The following is an 8,840-nucleotide window of genomic DNA, read 5'->3' as shown; positions in this document are numbered from 1 at the left end:
GACATCGAGTTGGAGCAAGTTGAGGACAGGAAGAGGTAAAAAAAATCAAATAAAATGGAGGAAATGTGTCGGTAAAGGAAAAGAAAATTATATAGATGGGGCAAGGTGTAGGAGAACAGAATGAGAGAAATGCAAAAAAACAGAAGGAAAGAGAATGAAAGGAGAACACAGTGGAAGTAGAATTAAGGGAAAGGAGAAGGAACAACTGCAAAATAATAGAACTGGGAAGAAGACAGAGATCAAAGAGAGGGGAAAAAGGCAAAGAAAATCGAAAAAAGATCTTGCTGAGGAAAGAAAAAGGAGAGGGAGCAGGCGAGGGCAGAGAAGTTCAAGTGGAGGAAAATAAGAAGAGGGGCAAAAGAGCAAGAAGGGAACAAAAAAACTAAGAAATATGAGAGAAAGTAGTGACTCGGGGGCAAGACATAAGGAAACAAGGCGAAAGAAGAGATAAGAAATTATAAAAGAAAGAGGGCTGAAAACGATTTGGATGGAGAGACGATGACAGAAGCTGAGGCAGTATATGTGCATTTACTGAAGCTAATTCTCATATTTGTGTGTTTGTCTGTATTGTCTTTGTGTTTTTAACCCACTACAGGTATAAAACCATAGAGGGAATCCTCCTCTTACCCATATCACACCTTAGCGAGTGCGTCACATACCTGGTCACATATATTTTATGACCACACTTTAATCACTTTTCACAGATACAGGTCCTGAAGAAAGTCAGATCACTGCGAGGCCTGGCTGAAACATGTTGACCACAATGGTTGTGGGAGATCATAGTTACCTCCACGCACATCCGCCGCCTTGCTTTTAATACTGCCAGGGGCCCATCAATAAAATAACCCTTGTGGGTAGTGGAACCCCAGGACAGTTTTTAACTCATACTCTCACACTTTCACTGCACACTCACTTACCAATACCCGCTCCGCTGTAAACAGGCATTGTAGCACAGCCGGGGCACACTCGGTGCCACCGGGTGGGGCCCGATGATGAAGCATGGGTGAGGGCTTTCATAAGAAATTGATATTGTTTTAATTTGAGAAACACACATTGTTTTCATTTGAGAAACACACATTTAGATGCTTCCTTTTTTTCGGGCTAGTTCCTTTTGATTATTCAGAAGCTGAGGCAGGCCAGTCCACCAGGTTATTTTTAGGTTCATGTCCCTAAAACTGTCCAGAGAACCTGTGGAATAGTGAGAATGTCAGGCAGTGTCTGAAAATGTCCAGAGAATCTGTGGAGTAGTGAGAATCTCAGTCTGTTTCTGACACATGCTTACTGCTGGCTGAATGGCTGAAAGCTTCCTGTTGACAAAATATGTTGTTGTGGAGCTAATGATTTTCTTAGCCATACTTTCTTCCGATTGAAGTAAATTGAGCACCAGTAACTGGGCAACAACAACAGTAAAATATGTTATTCACAGCGTTTAGAAATATGGTAGGTATGTTTTTTTTTTTTTTTTTAAATGAGTTAAGTACAGCCTCCCTTTTAGGAACCTGCCTTGTACACAACTGTGTCCTGACCCCACTGTCCTGTCGGAAAAATATCCAGGGATATCTCATGAGATTAAGGCAATGCATAGCCAGTGAATAGAACTAATGGATACATGTTTTTGTTTTAATAGGCTTTCCGCTTATTTATGTTATATTAGAATATATGACTGTTGAAAGTTCCATTGAAGACAAAAGAGGCCCGTGCTTCAATTGGCTGGTATAAGCCTTCTTCTCAAACATTCCATTGTTTGTCCTTCTGTCTCTCTTTTTTTAATTAAGAACATTCTACCCTTAGTGGTGGAATGTGCTAATAGCCTTATAGCCCTTCCGCCCCGGGCTATACCTGTTGCTAAAAGCCCTCACCCTCACTATAGGCCTGAGCTGCTTGGGTTCAAGACCTTTAACAACCGATATAACTCTTGGCAGATGGCTATAAGGCTATAATCCTTCTTCGGATGCGCAAGGAAGTTACTATAAAGTCACCTTCAATGTTACCAAAGAAGTTGAAAGGTCAAGTGATTTCACTTCCTGTGGTGGCATGGCATATGCAAATTAGATATGCATCGAACTGTCCCCCTTCTGCCTACTACTAAAAACCCCATGTCTGGCCAAGGTTACATCAGAAACAGAAACTGTTTTTGCGTTTTAAACAAATGTGGAATAAATCTAACACTCGGTCATTTCTGCTTGAAAGATCACCTTTAAACAATTACTGGATTAACAGAAAGAACATTTTTTTTGACTCCACAAATTTTGCCTCCACGTGTCGCCAGTGGTCAAACAGCTAAAACGCATTGCTTAATTGCTTCCATCCACATGAGGGCCATAATGTGCTCCACCACTTTGAATGTTAATACTGTCAAAATAAATCACATGATCTAAAATAACTGAGGTTTGAAAAGTTTCCAAGCTCTTTAATTGCACAATAGTGTGCACAGTCAATCTCTGGGAGGGATGTGTCAAAAGCTCATTTTTTAAGACATCTCTCACAATAAAAATCCAGCTGCCACAGCACAGACAGATGTTGCAAGTTGTTCATGTGGTTTAAAAAAGTAGAAAAACTAGGCACTGGCAAAGCCAATAAGTCCGAAATTGTCTGCAAACCTTTTAACTTTGTCAATGTTGGCATCTCAAACATACTCATTAATCACTATACAGCAATTTCCACCTATTACCCTGACATCGACTGTATATAATCTTGGACATAGTTCAGTGTGCATCTAGTCTAGGAAAAGACCTTTTACCTAACAAGAATCAATGACTATAAATGGGGATGACAGACATCAATTGTCATGTAACATATAACAATAAACATTTAATGCACATTAGAGAAAAAACAAAACAATTTCAAGTGATATTCATCAATAGTCATCAATCCGAGTTATTAGTTGTTCAGCCTAACAATTTAATAAATAAGAAGTTGAATTGATGAAAATTGATTAATAGTATTAAATGTTTATCAATTCTAGTTATTGCTTAAAATTGTTTTGATCTTTACCTCAAGCATGCAGTCTTGCTATTCATCAAATGACATTTAATGTCCAACATCACCTTTTGGTTTGTGCATACCTCATTAATAATAATTGATACTGGGTATGCTCTCTTTCCCCAAATCCTCACATCCTCACATCCTACAGACGACAAACCACAGTACCTCAATAGAGGTACAATAGGGCACACATACATACACGTTTGGGTTCCCTAAAACACGAATCAGATGTCTTGACTGAACAGGGAGGTGCTGTGTACACCTCAAGATTGTTGTAGCCCCCTGTGTGTTGCACAACTTTGCCATATGACAGGGCTTACACATAGACCTTGACTCTAATCTACACCCACATCCAGGTACTCAAGTGGGACCCAGAATAGATCTCAGGGTATACTGGTGCAGAATTAACTAATTAACACATTTTTTATTGAGCTTCTAATTTGGTTCATGCGTTTATGTTGTTGGGCAGTGTCTTGTGGTGGGCCACCACACTGTCCATATATACGCCACCCTGAGGCAACTCTGTTTAATTTACATAATGTCAGCAACAAATATGCTATGCACTAGTTTAATTTTCAAACAAAATTAAAACAATTCTCATTAACAACACTTAAGTACAAGGTAGTACATTCATGCTTTTACATTCATGCTTCAGAATATACATTTTCAAAAAAGTTTGACGCATACATGATATGCACAAGCAAACTCTGTTATAGTTTTGGTATCCTCTATTTTCAGGTCGAGCCTGGCGGCAGCGTGCATGCACTGCTCGCTATGCGAGGCATGCTGTATTAGGGTATGTTGTTTAAGCATCTCCCACTCTCCACCCATATTTGTCATTGGCTTTGTGTCATCGTCCTTCTTAAATGGTGGCTTCTGATTCGTAAATGGGCTTGTTAGTCCTGCCTTGGTACCGCCTTGTCTCCATTTGTTACGGCCCATAACGACTGGGCCTTGTACTTGGCTGGTTACACGGCCTGCTTTATCTAGGGGTGAGCACTATTTTTGTTATTATTGGCACTGATGGCGACAATGGCTGCTGCTTTTTGGGGAATTTGCATGATGTTCGCGGCGCCCGCTTTTGGGACACCGCGCTCTATTTAATTATTTTTTTTTAACTTTCATAGTGAGAGTGGTGCCCGCTTCAGGTACACCGCGCTCTGTTTATTTATTTTTTTTACTTTAAAACTGAGCGCTGCGCCGCTTCAAGGACACCGTGCTCGGTTTCTTTCTTTCTTTTTTAACTTTAACACTCAGAGCAGCGCCCGCTTCAAGGACACCACGCTCAGTGTTAAAGTTACAAAAAAAAAAGAAACCAAGTGCGGTTTCCTTGAAGCGGCAACGCGCTCAGTTTTAAAGTTAAACAAACATTTGCAATGCAATAGATCTCACATTTACGCAAGTTTAAGCTATTGGCATTGTAGTTTACAATGCCAATAGCTTAAACTTGTGTAAATGCGAGACCTATTGCATCGCAAATGCTTGTTTTAAATTTCTCTACAAGGCTGGGTATCCCTGCTGCAGGCAAAGGTTTCTCCTCGACATATGGGTAGGGGGGGCCACTACCATCTGCAGGCTAACTCTCTATAACACATGCAGACATCTCCATAGTTGGGGTGGAGACATTCATCTGCTGCAACAGACGGAATAATTCATGCAGGAAGAGGAAGTCAGTCACTTTGTGGTGATGATCATATGTGCTAACCTTTCACCATAGCAGCATCCACCTGCACTCCTTTATATAAATGTAAACCCACAGTAGGGACAAGATGAGAGGGTTTTCAATTCACTGATGCAGAATTAGAAAGAATTTGTGAGGGGATCCTCCAAAAGTTCCTCTCTGCTTTATGGTGGTCTAGATACCCAGCTCAGCACAGGCCAAAATTTGGAGGGATATTGGCACATGCTCTTTGTGCAAGGGGTGTCTACATCTGGTGGCAAATGAAATTCTTGAAATGCTTGGAGAACCTTGATCGCTGGGTACGGATTAAGGAAGAAGACATTCTCTGTTTGTCTTCCCAGCCATATTTCCCTAAAAAATATAAAAAGCCTCACAATTGGTAAAGTATTTTTCAAATGTTTATACAAAAATCGAGAGTAATACATAATCTTTCAGAAACCTTTTTTGCCTTGCAAAAATAAACTAAAATCTAAGGTGGGCATTGTCTTGAAGATGTTGTACAACATCTTTTAAAAATTTAATCACAGAATTATACCAAAAAACAAAAGCCTCTTGGCCCTAACATTTCTCCTCCCGTCAATCCCTTATTCAAAAGAATTTTTGGGTGGTAAAATTTCTTACAGTTTGTAAACATTAGTAAATAAATGGTGACTCACTAAAAGCATGCTAAAGACTGCACAATGACATTTCTTGTTTGAAGGGTTAAAACATCCCTTTTAAATAAGGTTGGTTTAAAATACGGTATTGAACATTTGAACTCAAAATGTCTTTTGTTTCTTCGTCGTCTTTTTCAGCATACCAGACTAGCCAAGCTCATCGAAGCAGGACTAGGGGCAAATAAAGGGAACCTTGCCTGTGATACAGATCAGGGTGCATAAAATATCTCTACTACCACGGATAGAGTAATTTCACAGTTACACGCACATACACTCATCACACACTAGGGCCCATTTTACTAACATACGCTCAAATACTCTACCGGCACTGAACCTGTGGAAAGTAAACTCCTAAACACCCTGCATCTGCACTGAGGTCGATAAGACCTGGTTATTGTAACTGTCCCGAAACATGATCTAAACAATCTATACAACAATAATCAAAATAGAGTACTCAATAATTGACAAGAAATAATAATCAACACCGTATTCAAAAGTATGGTACTTTATCTAAAATTAGTCAAAGTAAATCAATCAGAATAAATCATCATTCTCATAATTACCTATTCTAGCTAAATGTCAGAATGGGTCAGGACAGGTCTCTTGGTAAAGTCTCTCGAATCACCGTCCTTTCAGCATCGATCCTCACCAACGCAGGTTTGGGAAGAAAATGGCAAAGTGGCCAAAAACCCTCTCTAGGCTAACAATTTTTATAGTATTTTAAACAAAGGAAAGAAACAAAAAGTATTCATCGCATCCGCCGAACCTCTGAGCAAAGCGAGAAGGAAAGAATGTAGCATCGCTACATTTGGAAAATCTCCGCTCAGGAAAGTCACAAAAATAAAAAGACAGAACAGGAACCAAAAATAAAAATGTATCCTTTAGCTTCCACATTTCCTCGGCGATGACACAATAAGCTTAGAGTCTTTCTTTAAGGCTCCTTTGTCTTCCAAGGCTGTCAAGGCTGTTCCGATGCATCTGGAAACTCGCCCAGAACTGCTGCTGTCCTCACGGAAAGTTTTAACCAGGCAAGGACTGTGGTCAGATGACTCGACCATATTCAGCAAGGCCCTCTCATCACAAGCCACTCACTCGAGGCCAGGCTGCAAACGGCGGCCATGTTTTGTTAGGCCACAATAGACCATCTTAATTGAAAGAGACAAAAACAACGTTACCACAGCATAGTGATTAAACAGTGTTAACCCCACTAATACCCTTATGTGTGTGTAATTATCTAACCTTTGCAACACAGAAAAGCATTAATTCAAAAGCGTTTTGTGCTTTAAAATAAACAGCACTCAGCAACATTTAAACATGTAAACGTACACGTTATTATTAATTAGCACACATACGCGTCCCCACGTGTAATCCTCTCTTGTTAATACACACATGTTGATCAGTAAAAAACACTTACACAAAACAAGTAATTAATAATTAATGATTAATATTAGTTTTGACAAATAGACAAACCAGAGCTTAAAAACCCAATAGATTTTCAAACAGAAAATCTGCTCTAGCACCTGCAGGGCAGAAACAACAGTTTTCCACCACCAGCATGGACGAGGAAGCAAACACGAGCAGGGAAAATGCACCTGACAAACAAACAAGATCTGTCACTAAAAACCTCCAGAAGGGGGCCGTAGAACTAACTGGGAAGTTAGGTATGTGGACACACCACCTCATTCTGGCCTTGAGGAAGAAGGATCAGTGGTGTCCAAAGAGTAGGCCCCACAACCATTTAAGCTTGCACCTACTCCCTCCTTAACTCCAGAAGTCCCCATACTATCAGGAGATCCTACTGCTACCCCTGAACAGCCTTCATTCCCTCCTCCAAAGGAAAGCTTAGAACAACACTTGCACTCGAGGCACACTTTAGCCCCTGACATCCCAGGCCACTCATGTGTAGCCCACTTCCTCCCCCCAGATGATGTATCATTGGCTACCCTCAAGACGATCCTGGGGCAATTATAGAGGTTTAGGGATCCATCTCAGGATATCTCAGACTTAGGGGCCGATTACGATGCCATAGTAAACGGCTCAGACACTCGGTCAGAGCCGTTCCTACGGCATCGTAATCAGCTGTTCTGATTCCTTTCTGACCGACCCATTTGGATGGAGTCGGTCAGAAAGGAATCCAAACTGTTTTTCCGAATGGCTTCCCACAGGCTCGGATAGCCCGTCTGCCATTCGGAAAGCCTCCAGTAACCGCAAGGGCATCTCTTTCCGCCCGAGGGATTACAGTGTCGGATTCCGACAGCCTATCTGTGCCGGCCTCTTCTCTTTACAATGAGAGCATGCATTCCGGTCAGAATGCATGCTCCCATTGTAAAGGATAGGAGTGCGACAGAACAGTGTTAAATCGCATCCTAATTGCTGGGTTGGGACCGCCGACAGGAGGTCGGTTAATCCCAGTACCGAATCGATGTCGGATGGACTCAGGTCCGTCTGACATCGAAATCGGGCCCTTAGTTGAAGAGGCTCGAATGCTCCAAAAGTTGCTCGGTGAACAGTACTAAACTTCATTTGTTATCATGATCTCTTTGATAGCAGGTCTAGCATCTCATCTACCTTGGCAACCCGCCCCCCTCCTGTTGCCCTGTATCACAGTTTATCTACAATACCTGTTTCCCATACAACTCCTTTGCTCTCTTCCTCCTGTAAGGCATCTGGTTCCTGCCGTGCCCAGCAATTTAATGTCTGTGTTGAAGGAGGACTTTAAAATCACTGTGGTGAAGAGTAAAACAGAGAATGGCCAGGAACATGTGTCTCCAAGCCAGGAACTTCAATCTGACAATCCCACTGGCTTGGATGTATGACTTTATTATTGTTTTGACAGTCGATATTGTTTCTCAACTTTGACGTTTTTTGAAGGATTGATTTATTTGGACTTTTTGTGGATTTTTCTTTAAACTGAGCTTCTTTGTGAATAGACTTGCTACCTTGCCATTTCCTGAAGTGTTTTTATTATTTGCCCATCCCCTCCTCACCCTCAAATAAGACTCAATTGTTTTTCATTTTGCCCATTCCCAGGAAGTTTATATGTTTTCCCAATCCTATTTTTTCCAAAGCTAATACTTCTTAAATTACATATAAAAATCTAAACTTTCAAACATTACTGTCTTTCTTTTAAAAATATAATATTACAGACTAATGCATGGTATGTAAAACAAAAGAGTTGTTTAGTCATTTTGAAGATGTTTTCAATATCATGGTGACGTTTTCTATTTTAATTTTTAGTGAACTTTGAAGGTAAATAAAGAACAAAACATAAATGATAATTTCCTATGTAGCTACCACACTATTAAACATTCAGCACAGATGAAAGATAGACATGTGTTTTTTATAATTGAAAGAAATATACAGTTTTTAGTTTTCAGTCAGTATGTTAGAAATAGATTAATAGAAATGTAAACATCTCCCACCCTTTGACCATATTAAAACCCACCAGTGGATCCACCCTGAGTGGAATTCTTTCAGAGTGAGGATAATTTTGAATGTAGCTAAGAGTCTTGATTGGC

The sequence above is a fragment of the Triturus cristatus genome, chromosome 7, assembly GCF_964204655.1.
Source record: "Triturus cristatus chromosome 7, aTriCri1.1, whole genome shotgun sequence".
Taxonomy (NCBI): domain Eukaryota; kingdom Metazoa; phylum Chordata; class Amphibia; order Caudata; family Salamandridae; genus Triturus; species Triturus cristatus.
This window is presented reverse-complemented; position numbering follows the sequence as displayed.